Below are 25732 nucleotides of genomic sequence, written 5' to 3' on the forward strand. Positions count from 1 at the left end.
TTTGCATCGTGGTCACCCAGGTTCCGAATCTACAAAAAGAAGGGCGAGAGGACTAGCATTTTGGCCTTCTCTAGCATAAGACATTGATAAAGTACTTTCTTCTTGTTCAGTATGCAATAGTAATAAATCACATTTGCAAAAAGAGCCACTTCAGCTACGTCAAGTTCCTGAACTACCTTGGTCAGCAGTAGCCACTGGTATATTCGAGTGGAACAGTCAGCATTACTTAGTGTTGGTAGACCCTTATTCGAACTGGTTTAAGATTGATTTATTACGTAATCTAACATCCATTGCTTGAAACGTCATTTCTCAGTCCATGGTAGTCCACATAAAGTTATTTCTGACAATGGTACCCAATTTACCAGTCAGTTTCAGAAATTTGCAAAAGAATGGGACTTTGTACATGTTACTAGCAGTCCAGAGTATCCACAGTCAAATGGACTAGCTGAACGTGCAGTACAGTGTGCAAAGCAATTGCTGGAGATATCAAAGCGTGATAATACTGATGTCTTTTTGAATTTACTCAGTCTCAGAAACATACCCCGTGACGATATACTTGACTCGCCTACTCAGATACTTCTATGTAGGCAAACCAGAACAGCATTGCCTATCAGTTCCAGTTTGTTGAGGCCTAAAGCTAAGAACAACAAGACAATTAGAGCTCAACTTTTCAGAAAGCATTCTCTCCGGAGCTCCAGTTATGACAAAACAAGCATTCCATTGAAAGAAGAGAGACAGTGAGGATACAAATGGTGAAAGGTTTCAACCGGATTGCTCAAGTGATGGGTGTATGTACCGAGCCGAGATCCTACTTCGTAGAATCTGAGGGTGTGAAGTACAGGAGAAGTCGCAGCCATTTTCTTCCTGTATCAGAAACGATATCACATCATTGTTCCTGTGATACAGACTCAAGATCTCAGGGTAATCCAGATAATGTTCCTGTTGCAGAACGTGTCTTACCTTCTACTTCCATTCCTGATAATGTTCCTGATGTCTCCAAAGTTGAATATTCAGCAGAGACAGTCCCAGTTGCTAGACATAATTCTAATTTCTGGTCACATGATTTGGTCGTATTTCCAGACCTAGTGTGAAATGCACAGCAACCTGGACATAATTGTCTATATGTATTTAGTTCTGTATAATTGCATGACAAATAATTATTTGTATCAATTACATGTCAATCAATGTCATCAATATTGTATGACTCATTTCTCAAAGAGGGAGGATGTGGAAAAGTGTGTGTGTATGTGTTGTACCTTTAAGAAGTGTTTCAAGGTCAGCAGATGAATATAAATAGCAAGCACGTGCTAGCTTCAGTGCCATTTTGAGAGTGCAGCCAGAGAGTGAGCATGTAAAGCTGCTTGAACAAAACCCAAGAAGGCTCGTCTATTTTATCCTGACTAGACGAGTGACAGTGATGATCTAAAGGGAAGCAGAATGTAAGAAAATGCCACTGTTGTTGGTGGGTGTTGATGTAGCGAAAGCATTTTACAGAATAAGCTGGCATTTTATATGTAGAGCAATGGAAGCATTTGCATTCCTCAACACATTAATAAGGTTAATTAGGAGGCTATATGAGGGATCCAAAGCAAAAATTTAAGTGAGGAGAGGTTCCTCTTTGATAAGTTCTGTTTGAACACAAGAACCAGGCAGGGGTGTCCTCTTTTCCCTTTGTTATTTTTGTTACATTTAGAGCCATTGGCAAAAATACAAGGGGCTCAGAAATTCAAGGATATAATGGTTATGGTAATCAACAAAGTTGGCTTTATTTGCAGATTATATTATTTGTACCTGATAAAACCAGAAAAGTAAAATTCAGTGTAGTGAAACATTTGATACAGTTTCAAGTTATTTTTGGGATACAAAAATTAATGAAGATAAAAACAAAACAAATAGCTGTAAACTATGTACCCACATATAAATTGGTTCAGCAATACCCATATTTATGGGGACATGATAAAATGAAATACTTAGGAGTTTGGGTTAAAAAGGATTCTGTTATGGCAGCTAAGGATAAGTGGGAAGAGACTAAACAAAAGATAATACAAAAACTGGAAACTGGAAGCTCTGTTTTATAGATACGGATAGTAAAATACAGGCAGTGAAAATGTTTGTCCATTTAGTTTTATACACAGATCTGGCATATTTTTATCAACCAGAGGAGGTATTGCGGATAGCAGTTAATAAAGAGTTGAAGGATTTTATCTTGGAGGGGAAGAGGGCAAAAGTCAAGTTGAATTAGTTGATTCTTCAATAGAGCATTGTGGTTTTGGATTACCTGATTTGAAGGGGTATTTTAGAGCTATACTGTCAAGGTTCCTATACATAGCAGACACAGAAAGTTATAATTCAAAGTGGAAAGGGATGGTGATGAAACGGGGAAGCTCAAGAAATATGGAGAGCCTGGGATTTTGGATGCTATACCTTAAGGAGAACAACAATAACCATACAAAATATTATATCTGATGTTGTCAATTTTCATTTTATCCTTGAGGTTTGGGTTCAGTTCTGATATCTGAACAGACTCGGCCATTACTATAGGCCATGCTGACCAAAAACTCTTAAGCTTCACCTCTACCCATAATCTCTATCTCTCAATTAGCTCAAGATCTCATTACTTTTCCGGCGCTCTTAAAGCTTAGTTCTTTTTTCCTTATGTAAATTTCTTCAAGTTTCTCTATTTTTTTCTCTTTTATTCCCTTTCGCTGTTCCTCTGCCCTTTAACTATTGTTTGCTGTTCCCTTTCTGTACACTCCAGTTTATTTATGTACTATCATCGTTGCTAGCTCTTTTTCTGTACACCTTGGTACACTCCTTAACTGTCAGTGTTGATAGCTTCTTTCCCTATCCTTGTCCTATTAAAAAAAAAATTAATCTTTAGTGTTTTCCTCCAGCTTTGTTGTGTAAGAGTGTTCTCTAACTCCTTTTCATGTGAGTCGTATGTGTGCCTTCTAGCCATTTTTCTATCATGGCTGAAAAAGCTAAGGCCCCGTCTGGCTTTAAAAAATGCCAGAAGTGTGGCCATAAGATTCCAGATCCAGAACTTACTCAAGGTTCTAGTACCAAAAATGACAGGGGACTGGAGACCAGTTTTGGATCTCATTGTGTTTGGGTCATGTACATTCACAAGAGGACTGCAGTACTCATCTTGGTTTAGCCATAGACCGCTTGTTGAAAGATGAAACAATTTGATTTTGAAAGGCTTGATCCCTTCCGCCTTTGGAGAGGCCATATCTGCTGCAGACAAAAGTAAGACGGATATTTCTTCCCCTTCTCCTTCGTCTTCCTTGGAGAAGGATAAAAAGAGGAGTTTTTTGGTGCCAACTTCCCCATAGGCACTGACATCTAAGAAACATAAATCCTCAGTTTCAAAAAGTTACTCGGAAGCAAAGGACTCTGGCTCAAAGACTTCAGTACTGGGAAAATTTCCACCAACTATCACCTCTATGACAAAACCTTCAATGCCAAATCAGCACAGGAAAAGTTACCCTCTGCATCATCATTGGTGCTGATTACATTGGTGCAGACTTTGAATATTAGACAACAGGAAGTTTTACCCAGTTCTTCTTACTCCCCATCTGTCGATGCCTTTGTTGGTGAATTACCCGAAGTTTTTATTCAAAGACCAAAAATCTCCTTCTCTGTCATCAGTATGTTCCACCAGAAACCTTACAGAACTAGATGTAGAGAGACTGGTAAATAAAATATTGTGGGAGAGAGGTTTTATAGGACTCCCTTCAGATCTGACCCCTATGGGTCCAGGAGCTGAACCTTCATTCACCCCTTTAACCACTCCTCCTCTGACCTCCTCCAAGGCTTCAGAGTTCACAGCTCTGAGTCCTCCGTCACCAACTGTATTAGTTCCAGAGATTTCTCTCTCTTTGGAACCAGTCATTACCCTGAGTTCTTTGGTTATTTTGAAACCGGAGACCTTCCTGGGCCGTATCTGTCCTATCTGCTCCAAGCGGCAGGAGTTGACTCCAGTTTTTTTTAAGCCATCCCTGCACCTTGGAGCATTGGTGCAGTTCATTTCAGCTCTGGATTCTGTTTCTGGGGTGATTTCTTCTGAGTGGGGGGTGACCTTGACTCCAAGGAAGTCTATCTCAGTTCCAGGCTCCCTCCCCTCTTCGGGGACTGCAGCCTTCGAGGCAATGGAGAGGGATTTGTCTCTTACAGTGACGCAGTTGACCCCTTCCTCCTCGGAGCAGACTCTGTCCTCACACACAGTTATTAAACCTGTCTCTCCATTGGGGCAGTGAGTGACAAAACTTCTGGAATCTCAGATACAGATTCTGTCATCTTCTGATATCTCTCCAGACCATCCCCCTGAAGAGGTTCCTCGGAAGAAAAAGAAGAAGTGCAAGAGTAAGCACTTAGATTCCACTCAGGAATCGGTCACAGAAGACACTGATTTTGATGAAGGGTAAGGGTCCCCAAGGTCAACTCCTGAAAATGTCTTCTTTGGAGACATCCTAGAAATTTTGAAACAGATGGGTGGCTGGAAGCCCCAAAACCCTTCCTCAGAGGAATCAGTTTGCCTGCAGGCTTTTGGTACTCACCTGTCTACATCTTGGGTGACTCCACTCACTGATGATATCATATAGCTGATTTCTCAGTGGACGTGGAAGGCTCCATACACCACTGAACCTATCTCCAAGAGACCAAACAGAATTTTATCTGCACCCAAAGATGAGCAATTTTGGGCTAAAGGTTTAGCAGTCGATGCCATGGTCGTAGTGGTGGCCATGAAAAACAGACTTGCTGAGAAGAGTTCATCTATCCAGGCACCCATTAGAGTGCCTTGGGTGATGGATAGATTTGCTTAGAGAGTTTACACTTCATCGACCCTCGCCTTAAGGTCTTTGAATTTCCTGGCACATTTTACCAGACTTCAAAGGGATCTGATCAAGGAGTTGTCAGATACCCTATCAGGAGCTGTAACTGAGAGAAGGTTGCTTCCCAGTTAGCTACCCTAGAGTCTGTGTCAAATTCGTCCATGAGGCTCATTGTACATGCAGCCAAAGGGACAATAAGAGTGGTAAGTTCAGGTGTAGCTATAAGGAGGCATGCATGGTTCATAGGTTCATAGGCTGGTACTAGGCTATCAGCCCTAGGGCCTATACAAGCCTAGCCATAACAATTCCCTGGCTCTTTCTTCCCACAGTATTTACTTCCCTGGACCCCTGTCTAGCAGGGCGACTGACGTGATCCCCGAGGTGAATTTCCTATCTCCCATCCAATCATCAAGGTTCCTTTTGAAGAGGGCCAAAGAGGCACTCTGCTTGACATGTATGGGCAGTCTATTCCAATGTTTGAGGAGTCTCTGGGTAAGGAACCTATCCCTTCAGCATGTTTTGTTCATTGTGATGACAGGGTTTAGATCCCTGGAGCATGTGGCTCTGAGGCATTGGGATTTCTTTAAGTGTAGCATGTCCAACAGCTCTGTTTTTGACATGGCCTTGAATGTTAAGCAGAGATCGCCTCTGAGTAGAGGTGGAGTTTTTTTAGATGGTCAGCATAGGGCATCTGCTTTAGGCCTGTGATTCTTTTAGTGAGGCATTTCTGCAGCCTTTCCAGTTATTGCAGATGTCTTGAGAGGTACATACCAAACAGGGCGTTGTATTCTATAATGGGTCTAATGAGGGATGAGTACAGTGGGACAATGACATCCTTTTTTCTGGATGAAAAGCCCTTAGTGATGAGGTGTGCCACATAGAAGGATTTCCTGACTGTTGTGGCAATGTGGTTATCAAAGGTGAGACCACTGTCCCTGTGTCCCTAAGTCTCATGTATCCCATGGATGTGCCTTTCTGACTTCACGGAACCATTTAAGTCTTCACTCGTCAGTGTACCTTTTGATGGCTCTTTTCTGTTTGGCCCAAAAGTTAGAGAGACATTATCTAGGTGTTAGAAGGATGATAAGACCCTTTCTGCTTTAGGTGTATATTTTTCCACCCCCCCAAAGATCCTTTTCCAGGAATTAGAGGAGCGGTGTAAAAAATGTGATTCAAAAATCCCAAAGGCCTTTCTGAGACACGTGGTGCCAATTCTCCCAGGCCAGAAGGGAGAACTGCAATGGAAGCCACCATCCATGCAGCAGAGGTGGTCCGCAGAACCAGGGCTTCAGGGAATCCTTCCCGTGTAAGCCCTCTCAGCGTTCCTGAAAGGAGGCCCAATTGTCTTCCTCTGGAGGCAGTCGGGGGGACACTTATCCTTGCATTAAAATGCCTGGCTAAATATAACAACAGATCTGGAGTATGGACTTCATTTGTCTGCAACCTGTGGGTCTTGGATCCGATATCGGATCCGAGCCAGCAGCTATTTATACAGCTGTGGATCCGAGCTCCTAGCTCCTCCCCTCACCCATAATCCCCTGCCAACCCCAAATGACCTCAGATCTAGTTTGCCGCTCTAGAGTGTGCCAGCTAGATTTTGAGCTCCTGGCGATTTCGAGATAAGTGTTGCTATTTTATCTCTTTAGCCCCCTTTTTTTCTGTCTATAATTAGTGTGTGCGTATTAGGCTTCCCTTTAGTTCTTTTAAAAAAAAAAAAAATTAGTGTTACCCTCCCCATGCTGGTCGTTAGTGTGTGATTGTGTGTGTTTGCATTTGGGGCCTTGTGTGCGTGAGTAGTGTTTCTTAGTTTTGGGACATGTCTGAGGCCCCAAAGGTTATTTTATCTAAATGCACCGAGTGTGGCCATAAGCTCTCCCCAGCGGATGGCCACACTCGGTGTGTTCGGTGCCTTGGGGTTGAACACCTGTCCTCAGGATGCACGATTTGTGCAGGGTTCAACCCCAGGGCACTGACAGAGCGGAGATCGAAGCTGGTCCTGGTGGGGCTTTTGCCCACGGAGTCGGCTTCGGCCTCCGCTACTCCCGTGGTTCCTCCCCAGCCTGTGGTGGTGGCCACTCCTGCCCCCCTTCCTCCGGCCGGGATTCAAACTCCCACTAAAGCGCCGGAGGACAGGGAGGCCAGGAGGGAGAAACGGAGGGAGAAGCACCACAAGCGGCAGGCCGAGGCCTCCGCTTCGGCCCCCCAGCTAAGCGGGCTTCTCCCTCCACGGCTTCCAGGTCTCTTCCTCCTTGGCTCCGATCACCTTGCTTCTCCCCGGGACCGGAGGAGGAGGAGACCCGATCTCCGTCGAGGTCATCGAGGTGGCACTCCAGGCCTGCCTCGGTGGCCTCATCGAGATCCACCTACAGCCTGTCTGATGCAGACTTGGACCGGATGATGAGAAGGTTCATCCAGGCCCAGCTGCAGACGGGAGTGCTCCTGCCCCCCCCCCCCCTTCGGGGGGAGCTCGATACCCTTTTTTTGCTCCAATAGCTCCTTCTCCGACCCGCTTTCCGGGTTCGGAGCATTTGGAGCCGGGCAGCGTTGGAGCCGGGGGTGGGTCGGCGCCGACAAGTACTGGGTACTTCGGATCCGACCCTACCCTCGAGTCTGTCGGCTCCATCGTCGGATCTGACCTCTCGGAGTCGTGGCCCGAGCTTCGGATATGAGGGATTCAGTGTGCCTTCGGCTCCGTCCAGGTCGGAGCACACTGGTCCCTCGGATCCGACAGTCTCGGCGCCGGTTCCGATCCCTTCATTGGATCCGAGTGGGAGTCGGCTCTCGGAGCCCAGGGAGAGCGGCTCCCCCTCGGCCTTCGATGTAGTGGAGAGGGCTCTGTCGAGAGCATCCAGACCTCCGGCCCTTGTCTCGGCTCCGCCCTTTAGTCCCTGTCTGCTGGGTCAGGCTTCCATCACCCTGCTTCGATGTCCCAGGTTGTTCCTTTGGAACAGGACATTGCTAGTGAGACCTCCTCGGACAGCCCCCCCGAGGAAGTGCCTCGCAAGCATAAGTGTAAGAGGACGCACGTGGACTCCCCCAAGTCCTTAACAGAGGACACGGACTTGGATGAAGGGAAAGGCTTCCCAAGGTCACCCCCTGAGGATGTCTCCTTTGGAGACATCATGGAAATGCTTAGGCTCAGGAGGGGTGGTCTGCCCCCAAGGCTTCCTCCGACGAGTCCGTGCTCCTGGAGGCATTCGAAGCAGGCCCGTCTACCTCTTGGGTGTCCCCTCCGGCCGACCCCCTGGTGGACCTCGTGACCACCAGGGCGTGGAAGGAGCCGGACACTGTGGAGCCTATTCCCAAGCGCCCGGATAGGATTTTGAGCCCCCCCCCCGCAGACCGGCCCCACTGGAGCAAGGGTCCCCCTGTAGATGCCATGTTGATGGCGGCAGCCACTAAGAGGGAACTAGCTCAGGAGAGCCACTCGGTCCATCCTCCGAGCAAGGAGTCTCGCTTGATGATCGCCTTGGGAAGCGGGTATTCAGTTCAGCGACCTTCTCATTAAGGCCTCTGAACTACATGGCACATGTCATCAGGATGCAGTGGGATCTTATTAAAGTATACGCTGCTTCCCCCCCGGAGTCCATGTCGGCGGAGGACAAGCAATTGTACTCCACTCGTATGGCCACTCTGAGATCTGTTTCTAATACCTCTATGCGGCTTTTGTCTCACGCAACTGAGGGAGCTGCTAGAGCTAGCAGAGCGGGCCTAGTTATGAGACGCCAGGCCTGGCTCCAACATTGTGACTTCGCGGAGCCCTTCAAGGCGTCCTTTGCGCATGCCCCCTTTGATGGTTCTGCTTTGTTTGGCAAGACCATTCGCGAGACACTTGTCTGCAAGAAGGAAGGGAAGACATTGTCTGCCGTCGGAGTCCGCTTCTCTGCTCCCCAGAGGTCCTTTTCCAAGAACCAAAAGGGACAGAAGAAGATGCGGTTCCGGAAATCGCAACATTCCCAACCTGCTCCGGACAACCAGTCCTTCCGTGGCACAGGAGGACAGGGAGGACGCCGCCCTAGAGGCAGAGGGGCACCGAGAAATTTTGGTTCCAGGGAATCCTTCTCTGATCGGCCCACGCAACAGCCCTGAAGGGTTGCCCGACTGCTCCACTCTGGAGGCAGTCAGGGGGGCGCTTCTCGAGGCACCTGGCGGCATGGGAGTCCATCACGTCAGACCGCTGGGTGCTTCGGATTATATCCAGAGGTTACAAAATCCCTATGCTACATGTTCCTAGACTCAAGAACCTCCCCGATGTACCACCCGATCAGAGGGAGGCTGCAGCCACAGAAATCCAGCAGCTGCTAGAAAAAAGGGCCATCCAACCCGTTCCCCTCAGACCAGCTCAGATTAGGGTTTTACTCCAGGTTCTTTCTGGTGCCAAAAAAGACGGGGGACCTGAGACCAATTCTAGACCTTTCCCTCTTGAACCTGTCGGTAACCAAGGAGAAATTCCGAATGGTCACTCTTCAATCCATTCTCCCCCTGTTGCGGGAGAACGACTGAATGTGCTCAATAGACCTCAAGGATGCGTACTACCACATCTTAATGGACAGACGATCCAGGAGGTTTCTCTGCTTCCGGCTGGGATCCAGCCACTATCAGTTCAGGGTCCTTCCCTTTGGCCTCACCACAGCCCCCAGGGTGTTCACCAAAGTTTTAGCGGTGATAGCGGCCCACCTGAGACTTCAGGGAATGCAGGTCTTCCCGTACCTGGACGACTGGCTCCTGACCGCCCCAACAAGGCATCTACTCTGCTCAGCCAGAGATTTTTTTCTTCGCCTAGCCCCCCAGTTAGGCATCACGATCAATATGGACAAATCCCCCCTTGCTCCGACACAAGTGATAGACTTCATAGGGGCCAGATTAGATACGAGAAGTCTGCGAGCCTACCTCACTCCGGAACGACTACAATATCTGAGTTTACATGTGCGGGCCATCCTCCAATCAGAAGCTCCACCCGCGGAATTGGTCCTGAGGGCACTGGGCTCTATGGCAGTGGCAATTACACTCCTTCCATGCACTCGCCTAAACATGAGGGTACTACAGTGGACCCTTCAAGTACAATGGTCCTTTCAGCTTCTTCCTCTCAATCACCCTGTCTCTATCAGCAAGGCTTGCAGGAGGGCCCAGTTATGGTGGCTTCATTCCCCAGACCTCCATACAGGTCGCCCCTTCTGCGCTCCACCTCCTCTTGTCACAGTGACCACGGATGCGCCTCGGGTGGGGTGGGGGCATTGCTCAGGCAGAACAGTCCAAGGCACATGGAACGACACAGAGACCTCCCTGCATATCAATGTTCTGGAGATGAGGGCAGTGCTGTTGGCGTTGCAAGCACTTCACAACCTTCTTCCCGTAGGAACTATTGTGATACAGATGGACAACATGTCAGTTGTCTGGTATATCAACAAACAGGGGGGACCCAGGTCTTACCCTCTCTGTCGAGAGGCCATGAGAGTGTGGGAATGGGCGATCTCCATCAACCGCTTTCTGATCGCAACGCACATTCTGGGATGGTCCAACATTCTGGCGGACAAACTCAGCCGCACTATTCTTTCCCCTTACGAGTGGTCTCTCAACTCCCGAGTAGCGAAGCGGATTTTTGCAAAATGGGGGCAACCCTGCTGCGATCTTTTTGCCTCTCCCTCAAATACGAAATGCAACAACTTCTTTGCCTTGATTCCCCCACCAGGGAAACCCCGAGAGACGCTCTAGTGCATGCTTGGCTGCCCAGTCTACTTTATGCCTATCCTCCTCTACCCCTGATGCTAAAGATGTTACAGAAAGCCTCTTAGTTGGGGAGCAAAAATGATCCTCATTGCCCCATTCTGGCCTCAACAAACTTGGTTCCCTTACCTGTGGTCTCACTTGGTGAATCCTCCCTGGATTCTGGATCCCAGCCCGGATCTGATTTCCCTCCCATCAGGCTTACCGACCCCGAATCTGGACAGCCTGCAGCTGACAGCTTGGCTGCTCCAGTTCCACTCTTAATTAGGACTCCCGGTATCTCTTCACCAGTCAAAGCCATCTTGGTGGCAGCGCATAAACCTTCCACCAGGAAGATTTACCGCAGTAAATGGAAACGCTTCTCTGTCTGGGCAGAACATCATAATCTGGACCCCTTCACTGCTCCTCTAACATCCGTTTTGGACTTCCTTACCGGGCTTTTTCAGCAAGGGGCTAGCTGTTCGACAGTCAAGGTAAAATTGGCAGCCATACGAGTGCAAAACAAAAACTGAATGAAATTGGCAGCCATCTCCCATTACCACGTAGGACACAAGACAGGTCCTTTGATGTCAGCTAAACTATGTAAAACCTTCCTCAAGGGTACTTTTCTGCTCAGGCCCCCTATCAAAGAAGCCATACCCCCTTGGGACCTATCGCTAGTTCTTCAGGCCTTGACTGCTTCTCCTTTTGAACCAGCTGCCTCGGCTGATCTTAAATACCTGTCTTGGAAAACAGCATTCCTGGTAGCCATCACCTCTGTGAAAAGAGTTTCGGAACTTCAAGCTCTTTCCGTAAAACCCCCTTACTTGGTTTTTCATCAGGATAGAGTGTACCTCAGGACCAATCCATCCTTTCTACCTAAGGTGGCCTCAGAAACCAATATCAATCAGTCCATTAATCTTCCTGTTTTCTTCCCTAATTATCAAAATAAAGGAGAATACAAGCTGCATTCCTTAGATGTGCACAGGCAGCTGCCTTTCTATATTCATAGGACTGCTGGTCACAGACAGTCTGATCAGCTGTTCATTTCCTTTGCCAAATTCAATTTAGGTAAAGCCGTTTCGAAGGTCACCTTATCACACTGGATTTCCCAATGTATCCTTCTAGCTTATGAGACTTCTGGGAGGCCTGCACCTCAAAGGGTTCATGCACATTCCACTCGCTCCATATCTACTTCTACTGCATTCAGATCTAGAGTCCCCTTGGATGATATTTGCTCGGCAGCCACTTGGGCCTCATCTCATACCTTTATTAACCACTACAAACTGGACGTCATTTCCAGAGGGAGAGCATCCTTTGGCTCCGCAGTGCTCTGGAACATCCTTCCATGATGGCCGCCCAAGATTTAGGTAGCTGGGGACTCTGTCCCACAGGTTGCTGACAAATGAAGTCCCTACTCCAGATTAAGAAGTTATGTACTCACCATAACGTTCCATCTGAGTAGGTGGCTTCATTTGTTTGCAACCATCCCTCCCTCCTTCCCCCTGACCTTCAGAAGACTTAGATGATGCTAGTTTTCCTGCCTTTTCCTGTTGGGATACCTTTTCAGGTATATAGGAGGGCAAACTTGATCTGAGGTCATTTGGGGTTGGCAGGGGATTATGGGTGAGGGGAGGAGCTAGGAGCTCGGATCCATAGCTGTATAAATAGCTGCCGGATCGGATCCGATATCGGATCCAAGACCCACAGGTTGCAGACAAATGAAGCCACCTACTCAGAGGGAACTTATGGTGAGTACATAACTTCTTAATTCTTGGGTACAACAGATCATATCCAGAGGTAATACCATACCCTTTTCTGATCCTTCCTCCATATGCAAAAATATCCCTGATGTTCCACCGAGTCAGATGGAACCAGCAGTTCTAGAAATTCAAAAACTGCTAGACAAAAGAGTCATCCAAGAAGTCCCACCACACCAGAGATGATCCAGAACTTACTCAAGGTTCTTTTAGTGCCAAAAAAAGACAGGGGACTGGAGACCAATTTTGGATCTCAGTGTGTTAAACAAATCAGTTTGGCAAACGAAATTCCAGATGGTCACAATACAGTCCATTCTTTCATTTTTGGGAAAGAACAACTGGATGTGCTCGATAGATCTTCAGGATGTGTATTACCACATAAAAATGGACAAACACTCCAGAAGATTCCTCCGCTTCTGGCTGGGTGCCAGTTATTACCAGATGAGGGAGCTCCCCTTTGGTCTTACCACAGCCCCCAAGGTGTTCACCAAATGTATGGCAGTAGTAGCAGCTCACTTGAATCTGCAAGGATTCAAGATGTTTCTGTGTTTGGACGACTGGCTCATTACCGCTTAGACCAGGCATTGATTAATAGAGGCAATGGATTAGATTCTCAAAACCTCTGTGTACCTAGAAATAACTGTAAATCATGAAAAATCTCAGCTGACTCCGACTCAGAGTTTAGAGTTTATAGGGGCAATGCTGAATACAACATTAGCCATAGCATCCTTTCCTCCAGCGAGACTTCAAAAAATTATAACTCAGGTTCAGAAAATAATTCATAGCAAGAGCATACCCGCTCAATTAATTTTACAGGCCCTAAGTTTTATGGCAGCGACAATAACCATAGTCCCCCTAGCCAGATATCGCATGAGAATTCTGCAATGGCTGCTAGCAGCTGAATGGTCTATGCCATATCAGCCCATGGTGGACCGCATTCTGATCACCAGTCATTGCAGGAAGGATCTAGCTTGGTGGATTCACTGCAAAGAAATTCTCCTGGGCCGCCCCTTCGTCTTTCCAGAACCCAAGGCCATAGTTACTATGGACACCTCCCAGACAGGGTGGGGGTCATTTTCTGGGCAACACTGTCCAAGGCACTTGGCCCCTCTTAGAAGTCAAATTGCATATCAATGTTCTGGAACTAAGAGCAGTGCTTTTAACATTGCAAGACTTTCAAACAGCTGTTCTTGTGGGAACAATTGCAATTCAAACAGACAATATGACAGTAGTTTGTTACATCAGCAAACGGGGGGAACCAAATCGTACCTCCTTTGTCAAGAAGTACTCTGAGTGTGACAGTGGGTGATTACTTCCAACCACTTTCTGATAGCAATGCACATTCCAGGAGGTTCCAATGGGATAGCAGACAAACTGACCAGATGTATCCTACAGCCTCACGAATGGTCTCTCAACCCAGTAATGACAGAAAAGATTTTCTGTCTATGGGTCCAGCCTCGCTGCAACCTGTTCGCCTCTCCCCTAAGAAACAAGTGCAGCAACTACTTTGCCCTGATTCCCCCTCCGGGGAAGTCACCAAGGGACGCTGTTCTCCACACTTGGTCTCCCAAACTCCTGTATTTTTTGTTATTGACAAGATGGAACAAAGTGATAGGGGTGGGAATATAAAAGTGGAAGTGGAACCGAGAGAGACTAAATGACAACTTAGATTAAATGCCAAACATAAGCCAGGTTTAAACAAAGGTATTTCCCTTGCTCCACTGTTAAAACAGAGAGCAATGAAAATTTAAAGTGCAAAAATACAAAGTGTGACAAAATTAAATAGGATATCAAATTTTGATTTTTAGTGAATTTATCAATTCTAACACTTGTAATGATTGTTTGAAATAATTTGACATGATTTTCATGGTATTTTTTAGCAAGTGCAGTGGTTAGTTTATCTGATAGCCTCTGTTATGAATGTATATACTTCTCTCTATGGTTTACACTTACTTTTTAAATAGACTCTTCTTGAATGTTTTTACTAAAGTATAATCTCTCCAATCTTATACTGTAAAGAAATTTGAGTTAATGTGCTTACTTATTTATACTTTTTAATTACTAGATTTTAGAATAAACCTTATTTCTGATGTATTTTACTAACTAATTACTTTCTTTATGTAAAAGACTTTGTTTGTATTAACTTTAATGTGGAGCTTTTCTCCCCGGGCCTCTGCTGAAAATGGAAATGTATCCAGTTGGACTAGCCCGGTAAACAAATCTAAAATAAATAAATAAAATAAATAAATAAAGTGTATCTTTTAAATTCAAATTGTATGGGAAATTGGGTGAATGGCATTGTTAAAAACAACAAAAACCGCTGCGAGCCCCCAAGGAGGAACGTATCCAATAAATGAAGTGAAACTGATTAAAATTAATGTATTTAATGGTCCTTGTAACACAACCACAAGTATTAACGCTTCAAAACAAACAAAATGCGTTTTCGTAAAAACTTCTTCAGACAATGCAAAACCAAGTGGGAGTCTTTTGAGCTGTTATAAATGCAATTCAAATAACACTTGTATCACCTCATTGGTTAACCCTTGATTGAATGATTAATTAATCAGCAAGAACATTTCATTAAAAGGTATAGCTTCAGTATAAAGCAGTATAAAAGTATATTTGTCTCTGTACAATGTATGTATAGTAAATACATCAAATGTATAACATCAAGTATAAACAACATAATAAATTCATATATACATAACTAATATGTGAATACCATAGGAATATTAAAAATATTAAAAATATATGTTTCTGTCGTTATATATATACACTTGAATTCTAATATCAAACATTAGTAATTGATTAATATGATAGTTTAATAAAATCTCAAACACATAAAAATATGTGTATTAGTTAATAATTGGCGGTTGATAATTTTTAATTTTATAGTTTTGCCTGTCTAAGTTTTAATACTGGTTTAATGGAGATGGTATCATTTAGTCCAGGGGGGGTTGTGGCATCCAAAAAGATTTGCCAGAAAAGTTCCCGGTATTCTAACCGGGCTTCCCACATACCCCCTCTGGTATCTTTGTCAACAACCTCTAATACAAAAAATAGGTAAATAGCTTCTGGACAGGTAATTTTATGACGAAATAGTGCATTTGTATGGTTTTGTTTACTTATTTCGTAACAGTGCTCATAAATACGTGCTTTCAATTTCCTTTCGGTCTTTCCAACGTAGAAAGACCCACATATTTTACATGAAGCAAGATATACTAGTCCAGTTGTATGACAATTAGCAAAACCGTTACTGTGTAATGTTTTGTTTCTACTAGTCAGTTCTAAGTTGCATCCATTGAATACATAACAACACTGGGAACAGAACCCACATTTGAAAGTACCTAACCTTGCACGACCTTTATTTCTGATTTTATTCTCAAAAATGTTTTTGAAATTTGAGTCCCTTCTATATGTAAAATCTAATGGAATATTCTGTAAAGGTTCTAAGTCAGTAAATTCAAGAAATTTGGTCCATTCCCTAGTTATCACCTGCCTAATAACATCAGAATCACCATTGTAATCTAGTACATAAGTATCTTGTCTGTGGTTAGTATTATTTGCTGGAGTACCAATAGTATTAGAAATAGTTTGCCCCAAAATGGGAAGAAATCTGTCTAATCTACCTTTTTGAACTTCCTCTTTCAATGCTTTTAACAGTGGTAAAGGATACCCTCTATTAGCAAACATCCTACATACGTTTTCACTTTCCAATAAGAAGTCATTGTCTTCCGATGTCATCCGACTAATTCTCACAAGTTGCCCTTTTACCAGATTTTTCTTTTGGAAAAAAGGATGCCCACTCTGAAAATGCAGGTAGGAGTTGGAGAATGTCGGTTTTCTGTAAACTCTTGATGAAAATCTACCATCAACTTTGGAAATGTTAACATCTAGATAATTAAATGTTTCTTGGTTCACTTCATAAGTGAAATCCAAAAAATTGGTAGTATTTTTAATATATGACAAAAATTCCAAAAATTTTTCTTCCCCTGCTATCCAAAATATACAAATGTCATCTAAAAAGCGCTTGTATAGAATCCAACAATCTTGGTACTTGCTATTCAAAACAAAGGTGTGTTCCCACCAGGACATAACTATGTTGGCATAAGTTGGGGCACAATGAGCCCCCATTGCCACACCACGGTTTTGTTTGTAAAATTCTCCCTGGTGAAACATAAAGTTGTTTTTCAAAATAGTTTCCATCAAGGCTAGAATGGTAATAAAATCATTGTGTCTGAATGTACCAAAAGTAACCATATATTCCTCCAACCATAGTAAACCAATGTCATGTGGTATGCTTCCAAATAAATCAATGACATCAAGTGTAATAAACAAAATGTTGTCTCTATACAATTCTGGTTTTAAAATTCTCAACACAACCACAAGTATTAACGCTTCAAAACAAACAAAATGCGTTTTCGTAAAAACTTCTTCAGACAATGCAAAACCAAGTGGGAGTCTTTTGAGCTGTTATAAATGCAATTCAAATAACACTTGTATCACCTCATTGGTTAACCCTTGATTGAATGATTAATTAATCAGCAAGAACATTTCATTAAAAGGTATAGCTTCAGTATAAAGCAGTATAAAAGTATATTTGTCTCTGTACAATGTATGTATAGTAAATACATCAAATGTATAACATCAAGTATAAACAACATAATAAATTCATATATACATAACTAATATGTGAATACCATAGGAATATTAAAAATATATATGTTTCTGTACGTTATATATATACACTTGAATTCTAATATCAAACATTAGTAATTGATTAATATGATAGTTTAATAAAATCTCAAACACATAAAAATATGTGTATTAGTTAATAATTGGTGGTTGATAATTTTTAATTTTATAGTTTTGCCTGTCTAAGTTTTAGAGAGGGAGATCAGGAAACAAATAACAAAACACAAGGTCTTTAAGAACCTTAACACTGAGGAATTAGATTTACTGAAAGAATTAACTAACAATCATTCCATTAGAATCATGCAACCTGACAAGGGTGGGGGCACTGTTCTTATGGATGCTCTATTATATGAATCTAAGATGAAGGAAGAACTAAGCAACACAGACAAATATGTTTTAGTTTCACTCAATGAAGTTCATATAGCTTATTCCAAAATTCAATATTTGCTCAATGACTTTTTACTAGAAGGATCCATTTCTTTGGAGAATTTTAACTACTTACTCAACAAAACACCGAGAGTGCCTTCGGTGTTTGGGATTCCCAAGGTACATAAAAATGTCACCGATCCACCTCTCAGGCTTATTGTGGCATCAGAAGGAGCTATTATTTCTCCCTTAGCTAAATTTGTGGACCACAAGTTGAAAGAACTTTCAGCTTCGGGTGTGTCAACACTGAAGGTCTCCTGGGACTTCTTGAGAATTTTAAAACCAGAATTGTATAGAGACAACATTTTGTTTATTACACTTGATGTCATTGATTTATTTGGAAGCATACCACATGACATTGGTTTACTATGGTTGGAGGAATATATGGTTACTTTTGGTACATTCAGACACAATGATTTTATTACCATTCTAGCCTTGATGGAAACTATTTTGAAAAACAACTTTATGTTTCACCAGGGAGAATTTTACAAACAAAACCGTGGTGTGGCAATGGGGGCTCATTGTGCCCCAACTTATGCCAACATAGTTATGTCCTGGTGGGAACACACCTTTGTTTTGAATAGCAAGTACCAAGATTGTTGGATTCTATACAAGCGCTTTTTAGATGACATTTGTATATTTTGGATAGCAGGGGAAGAAAAATTTTGGGAATTTTTGTCATATATTAAAAATACTACCAATTTTTTGGATTTCACTTATGAAGTGAACCAAGAAACATTTAATTATCTAGATGTTAACATTTCCAAAGTTGATGGTAGATTTTCATCAAGAGTTTACAGAAAACCGACATTCTCCAACTCCTACCTGCATTTTCAGAGTGGGCATCCTTTTTTCCAAAAGAAAAATCTGGTAAAAGGGCAACTTGTGAGAATTAGTTGGATGACATCGGAAGACAATGACTTCTTATTGGAAAGTGAAAACGTATGTAGGATGTTTGCTAATAGAGGGTATCCTTTACCACTGTTAAAAGCATTGAAAGAGGAAGTTCAAAAGGTAGATTAGACAGATTTCTTCCCATTTTGGGGCAAACTATTTCTAATACTATTGGTACTCCAGCAAATAATACTAACCACAGACAAGATACTTATGTACTAGATTACAATGGTGATTCTGATGTTATTAGGCAGGTGATAACTAGGGAATGGACCAAATTTCTTGAATTTACTGACTTAGAACCTTTACAGAATATTCCATTAGATTTTACATATAGAAGGGACTCAAATTTCAAAACATTTTTGAGAATAAAATCAGAAATAAAGGTCGTGCAAGGTTAGGTACTTTCAAATGTGGGTTCTGTTCCCAGTGTTGTTATGTATTCAATGGATGCAACTTAGAACTGACTAGTAGAAACAAAACATTACACAGTAATGGTTTTGCTAATTGTCATACAACTGGACTAGTATATCTTGCTTCATGTAAAATATGTGGGTCTTTCTACGTTGGAAAGACCGAAAGGAAATTGAAAGCACGTATTTATGAGCATTGTTACGAAATAAGTAAACAAAACCATACAAATGCACTATTTCGTCATAAAATTACCTGTCCAGAAGCTATTTACCTATTTTTTGTATTAGAGGTTGTTGACAAAGATACCAGAGGGGGTATGTGGGAAGCCCGGTTAGAATACCGGGAACTTTTCTGGCAAATCTTTTTGGATGCCACAACCCCCCCTGGACTAAATGATACCATCTCCATTAAACCAGTATTAAAACTTAGACAGGCAAAACTATAAAATTAAAAATTATCAACCACCAATTATTAACTAATACACATATTTTTATGTGTTTGAGATTTTATTAAACTATCATATTAATCAATTACTAATGTTTGATATTAGAATTCAAGTGTATATATATAACGTACAGAAACATATATATTTTTAATATTTTTAATATTCCTATGGTATTCACATATTAGTTATGTATATATGAATTTATTATGTTGTTTATACTTGATGTTATACATTTGATGTATTTACTATACATACATTGTACAGAGACAAATATACTTTTATACTGCTTTATACTGAAGCTATACCTTTTAATGAAATGTTCTTGCTGATTAATTAATCATTCAATCAAGGGTTAACCAATGAGGTGATACAAGTGTTATTTGAATTGCATTTATAACAGCTCAAAAGACTCCCACTTGGTTTTGCATTGTCTGAAGAAGTTTTTACGAAAACGCATTTTGTTTGTTTTGAAGTGTTAATACTTGTGGTTGTGTTACAAGGACCATTAAATACATTAATTTTAATCAGTTTCACTTCATTTATTGGATATGTTCCTCCTTGGGGGCTCGCAGCGGTTTTTGTTGTTTTTGGTTTCTGGTTTCTACTGCTGGCATCAATTTTGGATTACTGAATGGCATTGTTAATTACATGCTTGTAATTATTATAAAAGGCTGGGAATTTACCAAGTTATAAGTTTGAGACCCACCAGTTAGTGCGTTCAGCTGGCCGTTTATAAATCTGGAACTATGGAAGCTTTTAATACGTGATTTAATGGAAGCCATACAATGTCTTTCTGCTAATCTGCTGGAGCCTACGAATAAAAGACCTTTGAATACTTCCTTGGGTGCTTCCGACTTTGATTTCTTAACTTTGCATACACCAATTACTGTTGACAACAGTGAGGGGCGAGTAGAAAATGCTTCGGAACTCTTAGGACCCTTTGGCTTAACAGACTGGCTTTCTGTACTTTAAACTTCAATTTGGAAGTAAGGGAATATGAAGAGAATGGCTTAGGTTCACTAAGCATGCAATTGGGTTTGTTTGAGCGTGCTTGCAGGAGATAGAGGAGCCTACAGTTGGACAATGTGTTTCTCACAAAGTCGACCTCTTTAAAACAGGTACCGCAAGGTTTGTGAGTCTGGAGACTGCCTAATGGCATACAAGAAGACTCAGCGGCTTATCGGGAACTTGTGGCCTTATACAACAAAACGGGACTTGAGGTAAAGAATATAATTATTAAAGACAATGAACTAAAGTTACAACAATTAAAAAATTAGATTGTGGAGGCAATCTAAGTATCACCAAAGATTTATTATTCACGGAATACAAGGATAAATATAACAGAATTTTAGTTGACGTGGAGAAATATGTTAGAGAGAATATTGGTAAAAAACAAAATAAGCTAAAGAGGGATATGAACGATTATGCCAATGATAATGTGTTTCCCTCTAAGAGAAGGGGCTAACAAGTTAACTTCGAGGCCCAGTTAGTACTAATGGTTCTAACACCAATGCCGTTTCTGATTCCAGTACGATTGATGTATATAATGGGGTGGAGGAAGTGAACGGGAAAGGCAGCAGAAATTACGTTTTTTTGGACAATCCCCTCAAGGTGAGGCAATCTGAACGCCTCAGGAATCAGAAGGCGCAGAGATGGAAAGGACAGAAAAAACAGTTGGACTTCCAACAGAAGAGGGTGGGGGGGGGCAAGAAATATTAACCTGTTTTAATGTAGAGGGTGTAAATGTGGACTGTAATATTTCCCTTGGTGACAACAGTATTGAAATTGTTAAAAGTGGTGACTTTACAATTTACAACTGCAGTAATATGAATTTGACTGAGACCCATTGTAATTTATTGAAAAAGGGGTTTACCTTTGTTCCTTGTTTTAAAATGGATGTTGCAGGTCTGCTATTAAATCTCAGGTTGTATACTAGACAGTTAAACTTGTGGTTATTTTTTCAACATTCCCAGGCTTAACCTTGCAACACTGTACAACGCAAAAGCACCTTTATGCCCCCCTACAATAATAGAGTTTCTAGCTTTGAAAACGTGTAAATCAGAATTTAGGGGGTTATTACGAAAAAATTTACCAATTAAGGACAGCTTAACAAAAGCTGAAATGGAAGCGTTATCTGAATGTGCAAATGACAGAAATAACAGGTTTATGAAACTGGACAAAGGTGGGGTTGTCATTGTTATGTCTAAGATAGACTATAGTTGCAAGATATATGATATTCATAATATTACCTCCACCTATGAAAGAGTTTCTTTAATTGAGGTGAACAGGGCTTATTCAGAAATTGATGTTGAGTTATTTGATGCATTTTTACAAGGGATGATAGATGCAACTGAGTTTGAATACTTAACAGTTGAAGCACCTATAATACCGGTGATTTTTGGAATTCCAAAGGTCCACAAAAACCTAAGTGAGCCACCATTTAGAGCAATAGTGTCAGCTAGAGGCTCAAACACTGAACCTTTAGCAGCATTTATTGATAAATATTTTAAATCAACAGTAAGTAAAATCCCCCATATACTTAGGGATTCTTGGCATTGTTTGGAGATGTTAAGAAATTTCCATACCTTGAAGAAATGTGTATTTATTATGGTGGATGTAGTAAATTTGTTGTCAGATATACCTCATGAGATTGGTTTAGAGTTTTTCTATAAAAGCTTAAACAGTGGTAAGATGTTAACAAACAGTAAAATTAATTTACTGTTACACCTGATGGAAATAGTTTTGAGGAACAATTTTTTTGTACTTCGAAGGTGAATATTTCCGCCAGGTAGCAGGTGTGGCGATGGGAGCTAAATGTGCCCCAGTTTTTGCCAACCTAGTTGTATTACAGTGGGAGAGAGAACATGTGTTTGCATGTAGATTTATGTCCAAAACTGGATTTTAAACAAGATTTCTGGATGATATCCTGATTTTATGGACAGGTGAAGAGAGTGAAATTGGTGATTTCATTGATTTTTTGAACAACAGTACCTCATTTTTTTCATGTACTTACAGACATCATACAGATGAAATTGATTATTTGGATATTTTATTAAAGAAGGATAAAGGTAAGATGTTAAGTTGTCAATCTCGCCTTCATTCTTGCTTGATGGGTTCGGAGCCGATCCTCGGCTCCGACTCGGCACTTGCTAAGCTCGAGAGTCACTTTTACCAGCTCGAGGCAGCCCCATATCCCATGATGCAAGGCGGTAAGTACCCAGATCTCGTTTGCCGCTTCGCTGATGAGGTCCTCCTTTTACCAGCTCCTGGTAAGTGATTTATACACTACTTCTTTTGCCCCTCTTTCAGTTTAAAGTTAATTTTAAACTTAAATTTAATAGTTTTAGACTAGTTTTGGTCCCTTTCTGACTAAGTTTCCCTCTCTCCTTTAAAGTTTTTAGTCAGGCCTTCTCCCATCCCACCCCCCCCCCCCTTGTTAGGGTGTGTGTGTGTGTTTGTGAGAGAATAGTTTCTCTTTTTTGGGATTGTTATATTTCTTGGACAGGTGTTGTGTGTGTGTGTTTTTTACACCATGTCTAAGGAAAGGGTCTCAGGCTTTAAGAAGTGTGACTCGTGCTGTCAGAAGATGTCTCTGACAGACGGTCACACTTCTTGCTTATACTGTCTGGGACCTCTCCACCTGCAGGACTCCTGTGCGATTTGTCATTCTTTTAGCCAGAGAGTCCTGCAGGAAAGGAGAAATAAGCTGATTTTGAGGGGCCTACTTAAGCCGGAGGGCTCTCCGGCTAAGTCGGCTCCATCTAAGACTTCTAAGTCTTCCAAGGCCCAGGCTTCTTTGTCCAAGCCTGCGGCCTCGGCTCCGACTCTTTCAGAGTCGAGATCGGCTCTGGCTGGAGCCGATTCTGGTTTGCACAAACCTTTGGCACCGATGGCTATCGGTGCCGATTCTGGTTCGACCACTTCGGTGTCGGCTCCGATCGGTTCCAATCACCATGTGGCTCAGGCTTCGGTGTCGGTGCCGACCGGCTCCGACACCCTTACTTTTATGTCTGTATCGGCTCCGGCCAGAGCCGATGCATCGAAACTTTCTGTCGGTGCCGAAAAGTTGTCGGCTCCGACAGCTTCCATGGTTTCGTCGGCACCGATGGTTCCTTCGAGGAAGAGGTCTAGGTCCCCTTCCTTGGAACCGATACTCTCGGCTCCGGCTTCTCCTCTCCTCTCGGAACGGAGCCATCGGAGCCGATCATCCAGGTCATCCAGGCTTTCTGACCATGATTTAGAGAGAGTGGTCAGTAGATTATTAAATTCACAGGCACTGGCCCAGTTGCTACATAGTCCGTCTCAACAGACGACTATTAGTCCACACCCCATTGCAGTTCCTCCTTCGACTCTACCCCAGAGTTTGGAGTTGGAGTCTTCGGGAATGGTTTCTGCTACGGCTGAGGGACAGATACCCCCTTCTGTTCCTTCAGCCTCTACTCTTATCTCCTCTTCGAGACCTTCCTTAGAGAGATTCGGTGGTCGGGCTTCCCTGGTCTCCTCCAAGGGGGTGAGTGGCATCGGACCCTTGTCCGATGCCACTCTTCCCCTTGGAGCCTCGGCCTTGGTGAGCTCGGCTCCGACATCTGCCTCGGAGCCTTCCCTTTCGGTGGGTCCTGGAGTTCCTGGTTCTTCGGAACGGGTTCTCTCGGACCTCCTGGGAGGAGCCTTCGAGGTGATGAAGAGTGTGCTGGCCACTGGACTCAGCCAGCAGTCTGTTCCCTTAGCTCCTCCCTCTATGGTGCCTGTCGATATCTCTGCCACTTCTCTTGCTCCCGGACCCAGAGATCCTCCGCCTCAGGTTTCCCCACTGGGAAGAGCCCCCTCTTCCGAGGATTCTCCTGATCAGTCAGGAGATCCTCCGCGAAAGAGGACCTGTAAGAGGAAACACGTAGACTCCCCCGAGTCTATCACTTCAGATACTGACTTAGATGAGTCAGAGGGATCCCCAAGATCCCCTCTGAGGATGTCTCCTTCTCAGACATCCTAGAACTCCTTAGACAGAGGGGAAACTGGCCCACCAATAATCCCCCTGAGGATGAGTCGGTATACCTGGAGGCGTTTGGATCTCGGCCCTCCACCTCCTGGGTGTCTCCGCCTTTCGACCCCCTTATGCAGGTTATTGCTCGAAAGGCGTGGGCTGCTCCTGACTCTGTAGAGCCAGTCCCTAGGAGGCCTTCTAAATTTATTACTGCCCCATCGGACAAGCAATTCCTCACGAAAGGTGTCCCTGCTGATGCCATGGTGGTGGCGGCTGCCACTAAGAAGGAACTTGCAGATCCTTCCGTACCTGTCCTTCCTCCTAATAAGGACTCTAGGACCATGGATAGGTATGGTAAGCGGATGTTCTCTTCAGCGACCTTTGCTATGCGTTCGCTGAACTACCTATGTCACTTCACCAGACTCCAGAGGGATATCCTTAAGGAGCTAGGTGAAGTAGTACAGGATCCTACAGCTGCAGGGGCTCAAGAAAAAATTGCTTCGCAGCTAGGAACCCTTAATTCTATTGCTAACTCCTCCATGCGACTGATATCATATGCTGCAGATGGAGCGAGTAGGGCCACAGGTACAGGTGTGGCTCTTAGACGCCAAGCCTGGATGCGGCTCTGTAATTTTGCAGATCCCTTTAAGGCGTCCTTCACAAACTCTCCCTTTGATGGGTCAGCTTTGTTTGGCCCTCAAGTGAAGGAAACATTGACCAGGTGTGAGCGGGACGGCAAGACTCTTTCTGTCGTAGGGGTCCGTTTTTCCACCCCTTCTAGACCTTACCCCAAAGGGCAGAAGGGTGGCAAAATGTGGTTCCGCAAATCCCAAGGAGTCACGCCGGATTCACGTGGTCAGTTTACCCCTAGAGGCAGAGGGGGTAACAGTAACAGACGCCGCTCTAGAGGCAGAGGGGGTCCACAAAACCAGGGAAGCAGAGAGCCTCTCTCTGACAAGCCCTTTCAGCATCCCTGAGATGTTGCCCGGCTGTCCATCCTTGGAGGCAGTCGGGGGAAGACTATCGCTGTACCCAGAAGCCTGGCGTTCCCTCACTCAAGACAGATGGGTACAGTCGATCATATCCGAGGGTTACAAAATTCCTTTCGAGGAAAGTCCTTTCTATCACTCAAATTCCCTTCCAGATGTACCACCCAGTCTAAGGGAAATTGCAGAGTTAGAAGTCTTAAAACTACTGCAAAAGAGCCATTCAGCCAGTTACAACAGATCATTCAGAGCCCGGAATCTACTCAAGGTTCTTTTTGGTCCCCAAAAAGACGGGAGACTGGAGACCAGTATTGGATCTCAGCAGACTCAACAAGTCTGTGAGGAAGACAAGATTCCGAATGGTCACTCTTCAGTCAATTCTGCCCTTCTTACAGAAGGACAACTGGATGTGCTCAATAGATCTTCAGGATGCGTACTATCACATAAAAATTCACAGACGCTCCAGGAGATTTCTCCGCTTTCGGCTGGGACCAGTCATTTCCAGTTCAGAGCCCTGCCCTTTGGTCTCACTACAGCCCCCAGAGTGTTCACCAAATGTATGGCAGTGGTCACGGCTCACCTGAGACGTCAGG

General features: G+C 43.4%; 1 protein-coding gene across 2 annotated transcripts in view; it reads left to right on the forward strand.

The window, feature by feature from the left end:
• The window catches only part of REC114 (REC114 meiotic recombination protein), a 1356532-nt gene that overhangs the window by 275102 nt on the left and 1055698 nt on the right, over positions 1-25732 (forward strand). The gene's annotated exons all lie outside the window — the stretch shown is intronic.

The sequence above is a fragment of the Protopterus annectens genome, chromosome 7.part0 (assembly GCF_019279795.1).
Source record: "Protopterus annectens isolate FY-2018-M chromosome 7.part0, PAN1.0, whole genome shotgun sequence".
Taxonomy (NCBI): Eukaryota; Metazoa; Chordata; order Ceratodontiformes; family Protopteridae; genus Protopterus; species Protopterus annectens.